Source organism: Fukomys damarensis, unplaced genomic scaffold (genome assembly GCF_012274545.1).
Source record: "Fukomys damarensis isolate Sample0158 unplaced genomic scaffold, DMR_v1.0_HiC HiC_scaffold_26, whole genome shotgun sequence".
Lineage (NCBI taxonomy): Eukaryota > Metazoa > Chordata > Mammalia > Rodentia > Bathyergidae > Fukomys > Fukomys damarensis.
The window spans coordinates 18,016,959-18,031,851 of NW_022900938.1; the positions used below are offsets into that span (position 1 = coordinate 18,016,959).

At 38.3% G+C, this 14,893-nt stretch overlaps 1 protein-coding gene and 1 pseudogene across 7 annotated transcripts in view; one reads left to right on the plus strand and one right to left on the minus strand.

Annotated features, from left to right (window-relative positions):
- The window catches only part of Osbpl6 (oxysterol binding protein like 6), a 117,110-nt gene that overhangs the window by 60,476 nt on the left and 41,741 nt on the right, over positions 1-14,893 (minus strand). The gene's annotated exons all lie outside the window — the stretch shown is intronic.
- On the plus strand, positions 4,792-5,596 carry LOC104870956 (annotated as a pseudogene).

Sequence of the window (14,893 nt, forward strand, 5' to 3'; positions counted from 1 at the left end):
GAAAGCATTTTTTTTTTAGCTTTAATTGAGTTTATTGGTATATTTTAGGGATACAGTACAGTTACATTCATTGTTGCGATCTTGTACCTCTACATGACAGGTCTTGGTTCTCATTTTTTCCTCTTGTCCCTGCCCTCCCTTCACCCCCTCCTCCCCTCCCCATCTACAAACACTTTATTTCCATCTTTTCATTATCTCACATGGAAAGCATTTTTTTAAACTAACACATTTCAAAATTTCTTTACAACAAGTTAATCTGCCTTAAACTAAAGTACACAAATCTAGTCATTAACATAATCCCAAACTCTCCTGACACACAACACAAGCTTATGAGGGAACAAATCTTGTTTTACATATCCATCAAGTAGATATGAGCAAGACCTCCCTAATGTAAATTCTATGAAGACAAAACCAGTAATTCTTTGAAATGAAGTAAACTTTCCAAGTCACAAGGGTAGTAAAGATATATAGGTATCACTGTATAGAAAAATACAAAATGCTCTCCCATCATTAAATTACTTCATATTTGAGATAATTTCCTAAAGGAAAAAAAATTCCCATATTATAATATTTAAAAATCAAGAATTCAAATCATTTAAAAGTCACAGCATTTTACTATAAGTCCCTTCACCATCTAAGAGAATATAAAAAATTCTAGCCAAGTAAATATAATAAATCAGAAGATCGAAAACTGTTAGTGGCAAGTGTCATTGATTCAATGAATTAGCAAATCATTACTGGGCATGAACACAGAAGAAAGTAGACAGGAGAATTGTTCTTGTGATGTCTATGTTCTAGAGGATGATCTTATACCCCCCAAAATAAAACCAAATAATAACTGAACAAATTTTTTGGCGAACCCAGGGGTTTACCGTGTTCCATGTGACTACTGCTTTTCCTAATTTATCAGGCAGGTGTCTTTGGTCTGAACTTCTCTTTAAAGACTCCTTTCTTCCCTATACTTCCAGGTCGCTGGGCAGAAAAACACACATACCTTGCCGATTCACCACCCTCTCCCCCTAGAAAACACAGTAAAAAAAAGCAAACTGTGGAAAAAAACTTGACCTATGCAGGTGGAAAGGAAGGATTAACTCAAGCAACTTGTCCAAGAAAAGGAAACTAAATCCCTTAAATTCCACATCAAGACAGATATTGAAATGTTTGGCATATTTAAAGTGTAATAAGCATGAGTTTTTTTCTCAGTAGATGCAGAAGGATTTTTAAAATGTTGCCAAAATTTTGTGGATCAGCAGAGTTAGCAACCACACGATCCGGAACTAACATTTGTAAATATTTACTCTGAAAAATAGTTTATGTTATGGAAGAGAAGGAAAAGGTTCATTCACTTCTAATACAGCATATAGTACAGTATATATTAAAACAGTGAAAAATCTAAACCTTAAATGTTGATTTTTCAGGGCACAGAGAATCTGAAAATGTTTACTGAGCCATTGTAAGTAAATGACTATTTTTATTACCACATGCATTTGAAAAAAATGATTTACAGAAATACCAGTTTATTCCCGCTAATTTAACTATTAACCAAAGATATGCTATTTCATTTAACCTCCAGTATAATGAAGCCAATTACTTTATAAACTTGCCTGTCTTATATTTGTATACTATTAGAAAAGAATCATCTTTTTTTCTGGTACCGGGGATCAAACTTGGGACCTTATGCTTGCAAGGCAGGTGGCAGAACCACTGAGCTAAATAAATCTCTGGCCCTGATCATCTTTGTCGATCCAAAATAGCCTCATTACCTTAAGTTGGTTCAAACTTACACTATTTTAAGCTAAAAGTTATATCTAAAGTTATATAATAATAAACAGCCACTCATTATTTTACATAAAATATATAAGTATCTTGAGTGCTATATTTTTAATGTCACCAGATATAAAAAAACAGTTTTAAGTTACCACACCTAGTCTTGGACTCTAGTCAGATTGGGTACTTTGGAGATAGGACCATCCATTTCTTCTAACCACAAAGACATGCCACCCCGCACAACACCCTGTAGCTTAGTGGCAGGGCTCTTGCTTCAGTATGTACAAAGCCCTGGCTTCAGTTCCAGGTACCTCAAAAGAAAAAAAAAAGTTTCTGAGCTTTTCAGTGTTTTCAGTTTAATTTGTAGAGAACAGCCCCTTAGTATCATGAACAGATAACTAGTCAGAAAAGCACCTTCTAGCTTACACTGGAATTGTAAAACTCATAGCTCTTTTGAAAGAAATGGGACTTTGGAAAACATTTAAAAAACTCGACTTTTGAAAGTGAAAAAGTCAGTGGGTTATTCACCAGGCTCTTGTTGACTAGATTTATAGTTATGATTGGTCAACGAGGAACACGTCAAATTTGATTCTGCAACATGTGCAGCTACAAACTTAGTTCTTTTCACATGGTTTCCTTTACGACCATAATTTGTGCTGTGATTCTTCTACTTTTCTTATTCTTTCACAGTAATGTGGAAACACATGTCACTACCTTGAAGGGGTTATATGCATTATATAAGCAAGCTAAATAAAGGATTATATAAACTTGTTCGTTATTCTTTTAAAATCAAGTCTCCTCTCAAATACTAAAATTACACTTCAATTTCCAGTTCAGTTATTTTTTTAAAAAACTTATAGTACACAGAGAAGAGGGAAGTACTTACCCACCTCTTGTTCCCTCTGCTCAGAGAGAACTGAGGTATATTTAGCTCAGTTCAAAAGTCTAGAACACACATTTCCCTGCAGCTCTTCAGCCTAGTCTGAGGAAGTTTTCCAGGCTCCCATTCACTGGTCTCAATACCTCCTGGGCAGCAGGTGGAAATCTGCCAACAGTTTCCTCGCATCAAAGATGTGGTAAACAGACGAGACTTTTATTAATAGCTGAATGGCTCAGTATGACTCACAGTGTGAAACAAGACTGTGAAAACAAGAGCCAGATGATCTGCTGCATAGGGTTTCTTGTCATTTACTTACTTTAATTTCATTTCTAAGATACATAAAGAAACAGCTGGAAATATTTTAGGTCATGTCTACAAAATTTTGTATAGATTCACTTTATATACATACAAGAAATAAAGACAATTAGGCCATTGCTTTCTGAACATTAATGCCACTGAAACTGGTCAACTATCTTATCTAAGCTATTATTTTATTCATAAATGATATAAAATGTTTTCAAAGAAATGTATCCAAAATAATTTAGAAACTTCTAAAGTGCTTTCTGCAAGCATTTGGCTATTAAGATGGTCTCTTTTCTAGTTATAGTTATTTTTAAAATAGCAGTACCATTTCAGTGATTCTAGTAACCTGCACAGCCATGACGATGAGGATAATGACAATGTTAATTTAGTGTTTTCTCTATTCCTGTGTCTATGCTTTAGATGGGTTATTTGGTGATATCAAAACAGACCCTGTGTAATGATTATTAATTTATTTTATGGCTGATTAAACAGCAAAGCACAGAAAAGCTGAAAAAGGCACAGGGTCAATAACTGCTGGAATAGAAATATGAATCAAGATTTTAGTTTAGAATCCCAGCTTTTAAATACTGCCTTGTGTAGAAGTTAAAGCTAATTTTTTTTTTTTTTTTGGTACTGGGGATTAAACTCAGGTCCTTGTGCTTGCAAGGTAGGCCACCAAACCGCTGAGCTAAATCCCCAGCCCTAAAGCTAATGTTAAATGATAAAACATGAAATAAAAATGAAAGAACAGCACCGATTTCTAGAAGAAAAAGCCCGCAGTGCTAACTAGAGGTACTACACAGCATCCTCCATTATAACCTGCTACAGATACTGAGAGGCAGAAGAGGCGAAACAAAAAGGAAAATATTATAGAATCCTTAAATATTACACAACCACAATGTTAATTTCTGTGCCATCCTTGACCTACCTCACGGTTAATTTCCAGTCTTTCATTGTCATACCTGAAAAGTAAGTCTCCTAGCATTTGCTTTGGGGATGCGGTGCACAATGCAGAGAAAAGAATGCTGTTTTGCAGTCATGCAGATCAGCCTACCAACCCTCATTCCATTTACAATGTGTCATTAACTGCCCTCAACTTTGTATCCTCTATCTGAAAAATGGGGACATTACTGCAATTCACAGAGTTGTCACTTAGCATATATATATATATATATATATATATATATTTAGAGAGAGAGAGAGAGAGAGAGAGAGAGAGAGAGACAGAGAGAGAGAGAAAGAGAGAGAGAGAGATGCCCGGAGACTGGCACACATCAGACCTCCATAAACGGTAGGTACTGTCCTGTCATCAACACTGCATGAAGGCCCAGGAACCTTAAGTACTTCCACTGCCACAGAAAGATGTCTGCGAAGCTTGGGAGTGATGAATCCATACCTTACATAGCCACCATGTTACATGGAACCCAGGAACCATATTCAGTGCTACTTGGTGACTAAGGGCATCAGAATTTGCCCAGAAAGCTGCCAATGTAAACGGAGGCTGTTCCTAGGTAACCCCAACGGGGAAGCAGCAGAGGTGGTGGCAACTGGGATGCTGCACCCACCTGAGTGTCTTAGGTGGCAGTATGCGTGGGCTTGCTTGCTGTCCTCTTAAGTAATTTCCCTAAAGGAGGATTGTTTTTGCTTTGCGATAGCATAAAATATTAAAATCACCAACGCTAAAGGGGTATGGCTGAACATGGAGTCATTCTTCTAGTCAGGCCGTAGTAAGCAGTACGCTGCCTTCACTGAATGGTAGCAGAAGTGCATTGATAGTAAATTTCCATATAAGCAAGAAAGCAGAACATTTTAGAAATAGTGGCCAGAGCCCTTTTGGCTCTCTGAGCAGCACCATGGCGGTGGGCAAGAACAAGTGCCTTGCGAAAGGCAGCAAAAAGAGAGCCAAGAAGAAAGTGGTTGATCCATTTTCTAGGAAAGACTGGTATGATGTGAAAGCACCGGCTATGTTCAACATAAGAAATATTGGGAAAACACTAGTCACCAGAACTCAAGGAACCAAAACTGCATCTGATGGGCTCAAAGGTCGTGTGTTTAAAGTGAGCCTTGCTGATCTGCAGAACGACAAAGTTGCCTTTAGAACATTCAAGCTAATTACTGAGGATGTTCAGGGCAAACACTGCCCGACTAACTTCCATGGTATGGATCTCACCCGTGACAAAATGTGTTCCATGGTCAAAACATGGCAGACCATGATTGAAGCCCATGTTGATGTCAAGACCACCAATGGTTATTTGCTTCGTTTGTTCTGTGTTGGTTTTACTAAAAAACGAACAATTAGATACGGAAGACCTCTTATCCTCAGCACCAACAGGTCTGCCAAATCAGAAGAAGATGATGGAAATCATGAAGCGAGAGGTGCAGACAAATGACTTGAAGGTAGTAGTCAATAAATTGATTCCAGACAGCAATGGGAAAGACATAGAAAAGGCTTGCCAGTCTATTTATCCTCTTTGTGATGTCTTTGTCAGAAAAGTAAAAATGCTGAAGAAGCCCAAGTTTGAATTGGGAAAACTCATGGGGCTTCATGGTGGAGGTAGTAGCTCTGGGAAAGCTACTGGAGATGAGACTGCAGCTAAAGTTGAACGAGCTGATGGATATGAACCACCAGTCCAAGAGTCTGTTTAAAATCCAGACGTTTAATAGTGATAAATAAAATCCTATTTGTGATAAAAAAAAAGAAATAGTGGCTAGTCTATCTATCTGTCTATCTGTCTGTCTATCTATCTCCCATTATTGCTGCCAAGTAGAAATAGAAGTAGAATATACTGGTGAACTTACTCCTTACACTGTACTCTCAACACTTGAGAATGAAACAAAACTTTTGGAAAAAACACAGCAACTAGAGTAAAAGCACATATAGATCATTTCACATCACAGTAATTACAAACAAATGGTAAATAACACGGACAAAAACTAGGCCATTTCACAAGAAATGGTTCCAGAACATGCAGAGTTAACCTAACAGTCAAGAGAACAGGCCCCTTCAACTTGAAAAGAATGCTAAAATTAATTTGTAACTTTCTACAAGGCTTTCACCATTACCCGAGACCACAAAACATTTTCAGTATAATGATCACTCAGATGATTTTGCTAACAATATAGGCCAAACAAACTCTCCTATCTATCCTTTAACATTTCTCCTATGTCCATTTGAGGCAGAGTTGAACTATGTATACCACCTTTGTAAACCAAGACCATGTAGTCTATGATGTGTCCATATGTACGCAAAATATTTGCTGAATGAAAGAATGAATAAATATTTGCTACAGTACTTTTAGTTCCTGCTCTGGCATAATTAAATGATCATGACACTAAATGTAGGTGGATACGGAGAACAAAGAGGACAAAGGTGGCCTAGCTCAGGTCTCAGCACCTCAAAGATGGTTTTAAAAACTTGCTCCATGTTTCCCATGTGGTCTTCATATTTATTTAACTTTCAATCTAAACTTATAGTTAGGGCTTACGATTTTATTATTAAAACAGCTGGCAGCTTTATCATATTTATTATATCCCCAATACAGCTTTTAAAGGTATACACACATATGAATAACTCAAGAGAATGACTTTAAGCCCATAATTCATCACAGAAATTCTGAGGAAAAATATAAAATAAAAATAAGAACTTAAAAACACCCAGAATAAGTAATAAACTTTCACATTCTTGGTATACAGTACGTTTTTTTGGCTTTAAAAAAAATGCACATGCACACTCAGTTCTTCACAAAATTGTAACACTTTTTTCAATTTAATCACCTAGTTTTTCAATCAGCAGTAATTTTTCCACACCATGGACTATTCTTGAAAAACATTTCAGCAGGGCTAGGGGTTTAGCTCAGTGGTTCTGCCACCTGCCATGCAAGCACAAGGTCCTGAGTTCCACCCCCAGTGCAAAAAAAAGAAAGAAAATAGAAAAAAAGAAAAACATTTTAGCAGTTTTGCAATATTTTACTGCACAGCTGTGACAGAGCTTATTTAAAATACTTCCTTATTGTTTGAACATTAGATTTTTTCCTACTATAAAAATACTGATAAGCATTTTTGCACAGAAATACATATATATTTGATTGTTTCCTTAGAGTACATAATTTTTAGAAGATGAGTTACTGGTTTTATGACTTTATAAAGATTTTAGAAACATATTTCTAAATCTCCCTCCAATAAAAAGCAAAATCAACTAACATGTTTCGTAGTAATGGAAGTGTCCATTTCCCTGAAGCCTCACCGATGCTACCATACCTCTTACATATCAGGTCTCAATTCGGATTTGAGGTGAAGTGCCTGACACTTGAAATATAAAATGTACAATCTGTAGGGGGTTTTCCTCTACCTTTGTAAATGTATTTTACCTTCTGTCTAGGAGAGCTACAGTGAATTCTGGCAGAGGTAAAATCTCCCATTTGAGATTTTTTTTTTTTTTTTTGTACCGGGGATTGAACTAGGGACCTTGCCCTTGTGAGGCAGGCAGCAGAACCTCTGAGCTAAATCCCTGGCCCCAAAAATCTCCTATTTGAAAACCAAATAAAGTAGTTTTACAGAATTCTGGTCCTTTGGGGGGATGCTGCATGTTCCTAATGAAACACCTAAAAATCTATCCTGTAAGAGTGATGACTTCCAAACCTTGGGGAATAAGTCTCCTGGGGACACTTCTGTAATGACAAATTCCTGGGCCTTATTAATGACCTAGGAGGGACGGACCCTCTGCAGTTCAGGAACAGATTACGCTGTGGCCCCATCCATTCGGGGTTATGCCTGAGAATCTAACAGGTCATGTTCATTTTGGGTCCCACAGATGAATCTGCTGCAGTAAAAATGTTACCTAAATCCAGGTGTTTCAGGGTAAGAGAGAACCAAAGGTGAACATAGATAAAGGTGAGCTGAGGGAGCCAGAGGGCTCAGGCAAGGACCCTAGGAAAGAGCAAACAGACCCAGGAACTGCGACTTCTGAGTTGCTGGAGGGTAATGAGTGTCTGAGTGCCAGGTGGCAAATTTCTTCCAGTTGTCTCCATTTCAGTGCACTTGACACGCACAAAACAAACAGTAAACAGCAAGCCACAGGGATCTCTAAATGACAGGGCAGCAAGAACGCTCCAAGGCTACCGGCTCATTGCTTTTAATCGGAAAGGCTAACAAAGGTTCTCAGCAAATGATCAAATTACTCATTCCACAGGGAACATGCAGTAAAAATACAGAAAATTCAGAAAAGCACTAACAGATTTCATTTGTGATAAATGAAAATTCTGATCTGTGTATCACTTGGCTCCTAGTTTCCTAGGCCAGTGAGGATGTGAAAAATCATTCTTTTGCTAGGGAAAAAACAAGGAAGCAATATATAACTCAGAAGTGACTGGCAGTGCACAGAAGGCCTGTCCCTTGGATATTCCGCTTGACAAGCTTTACAACCCATCAAATAACGGAGTGGCCAAGAACAGGGACTCCAGGGCAGGGTTCCAGGGAGTAAACCCTGGTTTGGCTGCTCATTAGCTTCCCAAATTTTTGCCATGGTTTAGTTCTGTAAAAAAGGTGGTCAATGGTGCCAGCTTTCTACAGTATTAGAAGTTATGAAATATTAGATATTATAGGTATTGTTCTATTAATTTGTTTATGAACTACGCCCAATATTTAGACTCCAGAATATCCAATTTGTAAAATGACTATAAATTACAAAAGTTGATCATAGTATAAGATTTTGCCATCAACAATATTTTACCATTGACGTTGGTCCTGCAAAGTTAATTTCAAAAACAGGTGGAATTCCAAAAAGGCTAAAGTGACATTGGAAGCAATTTAAGAATTTTAAAATACTTAATATCAAGAGATTTATTCTCAGCCAGGAGTGGTGGAACATGCTAGTAATCTCAGCACTCTGGGAGGCTGAGGCAGGGGGACTGCATGTTCAAAGCCAGTCTGCTGGATTTAGAAAGATTCTGTGTCAAAAATTTAAAAGGGCCGAGATGTAGCTTAATGCAAAGGCCCTGGGTTCAGTCCCCAGTACTGGGGCAGAGGCTGTTTATTCTTAGCCTCACTCCAGTCAAGATATTCTGCACGTTTTCAGATTGGGCGAGTAGTTCTCTCTGACTTCACAGGTACATTGAGTGCCACCTCCAAATCTGAGGATCCACTGGAATTCTATATAGATTTCAGGATATACTGCTCTTCATTTGATAACACCTGGAGTGAATTAATTGGAGGTTCAGTTCACTTGTCACCGGAGGGCATAACTGAGAAGGCTACTATTGGGTTTGAAGTGAACAGCTCTTGATAATATACAGGAAAAAAAACCCGGTACAACCATGTAATTTAAACCTTTCATAACTGTTAAAGACTGACCATGATGCTGAATGAAGACTTTACAAAAACTGGAAAGATGGACTACCAGCCTTATGACTTTATATTTTTTGCCTTAAAATATTCTTTGTTTTGTGATCTCTGAGCTTTGGCAAACTCCAAATCTTTATAAAACATGGCTGGCATTTTTTTTTTCTTTGATGCTTTATTAAATAAAAAAGACTGACTCATTCAAGGATTTCCAGGATCCAGTGGAACTGGAACAATTCACTTATGCTAGCTGTATCACCTGGAAATGATACATTTTAATCCCTATGTTCTGAGAGCCATACAGTCTGATTTTCTAACATGTCTTGATACTAGTACAAATAAAAATGATAACTGGATCAAAATAGGGCTTCATTTTGAAAGATGAGGATTCCTGAGCCTGAGACTCTTTTTACAAGGTAGTTTCACACATGTATAATTTTAAAAATTCTCTAAAATATGTAAGCATAGAAACAATTATAAAAACAAACCCCAAAATAAGATGCAGTCAGTGGGTGATAAACGTAGTAACCCTATTCCATGCTGCCACCATAAAATACGTGAGTACTCTCACTGACTGGGAAATAACAACTCTGGTTCTCACTTTAAACATTCTTAACATCTGTGCAGAATGCTCTCAATTCTTCGGGTTTTTTTGTTTGTTTGTTTTGCAGTAAACTCTGTTTTATTTTAATTCTAAGTAATATGCATGCACAGACACAACTAATTAAAAATAAACATAAGCCCCATTCATCTCATTAGGTACATTTAAATGTATTTTTACTTTTTATATTTGGTAGTGAGTAATGTTACTTAGATTAATGTGTACTAATACTTACAATAACATTCTTAACAAGCCTTAATGTTAGAAAAAAAATCTACCAACTCCCTACAGTATTTTGGTCAGTTACATAAATATTTTTATTTTAGAGAAGTACACGAAGGTGGAGAACGGAGTAGTTCCAGGTGTGAAGTGTGTTACTCTAACAGAAGGTTTCTCCGTCTTGACACTGTGGGTATTTTGAATCTGACAGCTCCTAGTTGTTCAGGGCTACCTTGAGCTGTGGAGGGTATTTAGTGGCATCTCTGGCACCCTTTGGATGAACCTGGCATCCTTTCTCCATGTGTAACAATTAATAATGTTTCTAGACATTGCCAATGTTGCCTGGTAAGCAGAATCTCCACTATGGCTTCCAGCAACTCCCCTCTGCCCCCTTCTGAGAGCACTGTTGTAGGAGACGCAAGTTGAAGGGAAAAAAAGGATATAACATTTCCAAGTATTCAATTCTTTTCTTAAATTTTTAAAGCACATAATGGTAAGCATCAAATTATTATGGCATTTAGAATCCACTGGGTCCATTAAAATAATCATTTTCCTTAAGTTACCAATATTTTCAATGCGACAGAGTGAAATAATTTCAAATGATTAGGTTATAAAAAGAATAGCTTTATAAAAAATTATATATGAAAGTACATAAACTTTAGTACTTTAGAAGGTATTCAAAGAAAAAAAATTTGAGATTGAGTCCCTATGTAGTCAAGGCCAGCCCTGAACTCTGTAGCCCAGGCTGGCCCTAGAACCTGAGATCTTCCTGACTCAGCCTTCATAGTGCTGAGATAGATTATAGGCATGTGCCACCATGCCTAGCTTTCAAACAAAAATATCTTGATGATTACTGCTGTAAGCCATAGCAAAAGTACTATGAAGTCTCTACAGATTACAGCAATGATTTAGCATTCCCTTACCCTTTGGGAGACAGTCATATGACCTTGATATACTAACCTTAAACATCACCATATACATAATCTGATTTCCTGTGACTAACCCATGTCACCACATGCCCTCTTGTCATTTTAAGAGTAGGAGAGAAAAGATTCTTATTCTTACCCTTACTAGGTTCACTATCTGAGAACCCTAAAGGAAAAAACAGAGTAATAAGAGAACAGTCTACAAATTTAAAGTTTTACATGACACAGAGCCTTCCGAAATGAAGACCCAAAGAAGACTGTGTGTATTTTAATGCTATGTTCGATAAAGGGTAGACAATCATGCAAAAATATGACTGGACAAAAGGGCGTGATCTAACGGTAATAAACCAGAGGACATTTAGCAAGGTCTGTTTGTTCAGATGCTTCTTGACATCTCTATCTCTGAGGATTAAGATGTTCTTTTCCTGCAGGCACAGAAAGGGTACCCCTGGAATTAGTCTTAGGATCTATCTCAGAGGAAGCTTAGAGAATTCTGTTATGATTTGCTTCTGCTGTTTCCTTGAATCCCAAGCTGCCATCTTTTGGAGCGGAGTGTCCTGAACACTAACCGAAGGCAAAAAGACAACTTAAATTTACCATAATATGATTCTGATTTAATCACAGGTACAAGTATTCATAAGGAGCACTAACAGAGGCAGTGAGAATATACAGAAACCAACTTGGTGGGGCTGGGGATTCAGCTCAGTGGTTCTGCTGCCTGCCTTGCAAGCTCAAGGACCCGAGGAGTTCACTACCTGGTACCAAAAACCAAAACAAAAGAAAAAAAGCAGAAACCAATTTGGCTAGACCTGTTTTGAAGGGGACATTCAGTCTGCTCCATAAAGAATTATCTGCATGGGAGTTGAGGGGGAAAGCAGGGGAGAACAGGTAGAAAATGATGGCAATAGTACAAGTGAGAGATGACAGCTCTCAGAGAAGGTTGGGTTTGGAGGAGGTGGTTGGCAGTGAACAGATGACAAGGGCATCCTGAAGGTGAAACTGCCAGGATGTGCTAATGGTATCAAAGCAGGGCATGAGACAGGAGAAAAATACAGGATGACTCCTGGGTTTCTGGACATAACAACTGGAAGGACAGATTTGTCACTTACTTAGAGAAAAAACTGGGAGGGAGCAGCCTTGAAATGGAAATAGTTCAATTGTGGACACGCTAAGTTCGAGATGCCTTCTTAATACGCATGTGATCTCCTTGGCTAAGTTAAATATTACCATGACTGACTTCTTACTGACATCCGGGATCAAGGATCACAAGTTCAATGCTCTCAGGAGCCAGGCAGCCAACATAAATAAATACTGAAATCAATAAGAAGTGAGGACTATAGCCTATCAGAAAGCAAATGTGCCAGCTAAACAGGAGGCCACTACTGAGTCCAGTCAGCAGTGTTTCCATTAATTTAGTAATGTGCATCACAAAAGAGCATTTTTCTAATTAACCTGACAGAACTCTCTTTTCATAAATTTCTTATCATATACATAATATATATATATATGTATGTATATAAATTCACTTATGAGTCATAGTTGATCATACATACACAGAGGGAATTTTGTTAGATGTCCTAATATCTCATGTCATACATGAGTGAAACATAAGTGAAACAATTATTGAAGTCTTCTAACTGAACCCTTTCACTGGTGAGAAACAGTGAAATTACAAGGGCACCGAGTCACTTCATGTCCAACCCGTCTCCCTCCTTCATCTGTTATCCCACCTAACTAAGGGATAGGAAAGACAGCCAACTGCTAGCATGCACAGATGTTCTTTGTTTTATTTACCAATGAGGAAGGAAGAGGAGAGAGGACAAATAAATCTGCACGGAATGGAAATTTTATGACATACAACAGGCTAATATTGTTGCAGGTTTTTAAAAATATCCTCCAGGATATATTAAAACATCTGAGGTGCAAAGTTTGTCTCTGAATAATGAGAATACGTAGACTATTTAAAAGACCTCCTGGTACAACTGAGGTCAGAACCTATAAAGCACAAAATATAATAGCACAAAAATGTCAGTGTCATGAAGTTCAGAGAAGGGAGAGAGGCTCATGTGGGCTTGGGTGGCCAGGGGAAAGTGTCACGTGAGTTGGCTCATGACGTGCAGGGAGGCATCAGGTGGTGAGGAGGGCAGCAGGAATTTTATGTAGAAAAGACAAGGCAGAGGTGGAAGTGGGACAGGCTTAGCATCCATGGGCAAATCAGAGGGCACAGAGGAAATGGGCTATGATGCTGGACCAGATCATGGTGGTTGCTGGATACCATGTAAGGAAATCAGGCTTTAACTGTGTAGGTAGCAGAGAGTCTCTGAAGGTTTCTGAGCATGAATCTGCCATATTCAGGGAATTGTGATGGTGAGGTCATCAGGGAGATGGTGAGGAGAGCACTCTGCAGGACTCTGGGCAGAGGTGATGAGAGTGGGGCTAGGAGCTCAAGGGAGAAATGGAAGAAAATGATATTACAGAGGAAGGGTTAATTAATAGGACTTAATCTATGGAATACAGGACAAGCAAAGGTGAAAGGCATGGCACTGAGCCCGAGTCTCTGAGGAAGTGGTTATCCTGACAGCAAACCGATTGATAAACACAGATTTAAGGCACGATCAGAGAGTGCCGCATCTAAGTAGCAATGTTGAATGAGTTCATCAGTGGTTAGGGATTAGGATTTGGGCAGAACAGGAAAGTGATGTACATAAAAAAACCCACCACTGTGTTCATTACTACATGCTGGATCCTTTATCTGTGTGATTAATATAGGAAAGAAATAGGTTTCGACTTTGGCACCCTCTGCACAGTTGTTGGTCAAATCAGAAGAATGGAGAGCACACAATGACAACCCATTTACCACACTTTTAAGTCACATCCTAGGTCACTCAAAATTTCTGGTTCCATAAGTTCATTCTGAGTGTTAGTCAGTGACTGAGACAGGGGAAAAAACAGAATTATAATTTTTCTTTTTCACTCCTCCTCCCTTGGAAGGAGATGGACAGATATAAAACCTGAGGAGAATAACCAGGAAGGAACCACAGAAAAAAGTATTTGGGGGAGTTTCCACCTCCTAAAACAAACAGGACTGAAAGGAAATATTACCCTTTAAAAACAGCAGCCATCTGCACAGTGTCTCCTGTCTGAAATCCGCGATCAGTTTACACGCATGCTGCTTCAGCCCCATCATCAAACTTTCCACTCACACGCCAGTAACGAGTCACACAGTCCCTCTTCATGTTCCCTCTGGCAGTCCAGGGTTTCTGCTGTCCCTGTTGTTTTGTATGCCAGCCCTGGAGCTCAGGTGCAACAGGCACATCAACAATGCATGACAGATGTTTCTACAGCAGTCATCAGACTTTGCAATTTGCCACAAGTCTCCAGGGTGAGCTGGGTCAATCCCTTCCTTTACCCAAGCAGCAGCCGCCAGGAATGTCAAGCTGCTCAAAACGTCTCTCAGTTTTAATACCCAGGGTAAGAGAAAAATGGGGAAGCCATTAAAAAAGAGAAAGAGAGAGAGAACATAAACAGGAGAAGAGGTATGATATAGTACCTCTATGAATGTAAAATATCTTATATCTGCTTTATGATACATAGTAGGGACCGTGCTTTATCAGAGCTACATTTAATGATATTACTCTAGAATGTTCTCTTTCCAGATGATGATTAAGAGGCTAATAAAAAAAATGGTGCCAGGTACCACAACAGCAACAGAACTTTGCTGTTTTCTGGATATTATTCTTTTTTTTGTTTTGTTTTTTTTTTAATGGAATGTGCTGAATGTCTATAATTTTGTTCAGATGACTGCAGAACCTGGAAAAGCTGTTGCTGCTATCGATGCATAAAATAATGCTATTATTAGTC